A 1,732-nucleotide genomic window follows, 5' to 3' on the forward strand; every position below is an offset into this window, starting at 1 on the left:
GACCACAGTCTGGTAAAACATCCGTAATGGCAGAGTTATAAACCTTTCCTTATCAGCTGTCAGACAGGCTTTAGGATGCTCACCGGCTGAGTTATAAACTCGACGGGGACTAGAACTTCAAAATCTGCCGCTGTCCTATTACCTAGACAGGCTACCGCAGTTGGCATTGAAGACTGGGGGATATTCTCAGCAGGGGGTCTGGGGTCAAGTCAGAAAGGGCACACAATAGATGATAATCGTTAGAAAGAAGGATATAAAACTATTTATAGCTGTGGACTGAGAACAATCAGGCAAGTTGGTGAGGGTTGGGCAATACCCTCAAATCTGTGTAATGTAGTTTTAGAGTTTTAAGTAAAAACTCTAAAAAATATAAAGGCTCCTATACAGCATAATGTGGAAATATCCATTGTTCTATAGGAATAAATAATTAAAGGGGAATGCCACCTATATATTATGGCCAAAAGTGTATCACTCGAACGCTTTGTGAGTTTGTGAGTGTTAACCTGACTGCAGGGATTTGCTCCCTTTCAGCCAAAAGAGCATTAGTGACGTTGGGCTCTGATGTTGGGGCGATAAGACCTGTGCACACCAAACCTGAAAACCATTTCTTTTTGGTTTGCTTTGCACATGGGAGTCATTGTCATGCTGAAACAGGAAAGGGCTTTCTGTAAATCCAATAGTTGCTGCAATGTTTAAGCACACTATTGTCTAAACTATCAGTATATGTTGTAGACTTCTTGTATGACATTAAACTAAATATTGAGCAAATATTGGTTGGACAGAAGCAATTCAGGAAATTGTGATCTGCACTTTTTACCAGTTACGGACCAAACAATTATTCGATTAATTGAGAAATGTGGATATGTAACGCTGCTACAGTGGAGACTGTGTTTTTCATCTATCTTAAACAGCAATAAAAACATCTGGATTTCCCTTTTTAGAGTCAACAATAAGCAACAGCTTCTGTCTAGAGCCAGCATTTTAAAAAATGTCTTTAATGCAGTGGCATAAGAAGTGTTGTATTGTGGGACTTTCACTTCGTTGAATGAAAACATTTGCTTTCCTGATCTTGCTGTCACTTCTGCTACATATAGTCATAAATTTGTAATGGGCCAAGTGCAGGCATGCTCTGCTCGGGTTGTCGAAAGGCATTCTGTGGAAATAGAGAAAATCACTATTTAAAACTGAGAGAAAGTGGATAAGCCAAAAGTAAATAGCAGCAGCATGTATCAGGAGGTGAAATTGGAGATGAAAGGTTCATTATTATGTGATGTCCAGCGAGCAGTGAGCTTCCGCAATATAAATTTATCTCACACTAACACATGCATATCTAGTAGGAAGCAAGACTTTCTTTTTCAGAGTGAAAGATTATGCTGTCCTTATTTTCACATCAACACTTAGAGGTTTTAGCACCGAGTCTCTCTTAAATGGGTCCCAACAGTTACATAATAATAACAAATGCAATGAGTACAAATTGAAGTATCAGATAACTGTTACCTGCTAACAAAAAAAGGGTTATGTATTCACTAGAGTGGAATAAGAAATTTGTCAGCAAGGCTGCTAATGTTGCCTCTGTCAGGTTTGAAGGATAAGAAAAGTTACCATGGAAAATGTAGAACTGCATGATAGTTGATCACTTGTCACGGTATTTATATTCATTTTTATGTTTCTCAAAAAACCAAAACTGAAAGTTTAACTGTCAGCATGACTCATATTCGTTTCCCCCCCTGCA

The sequence above is a fragment of the Thunnus maccoyii genome, chromosome 3, assembly GCF_910596095.1.
Source record: "Thunnus maccoyii chromosome 3, fThuMac1.1, whole genome shotgun sequence".
Taxonomy (NCBI): Eukaryota; Metazoa; Chordata; class Actinopteri; order Scombriformes; family Scombridae; genus Thunnus; species Thunnus maccoyii.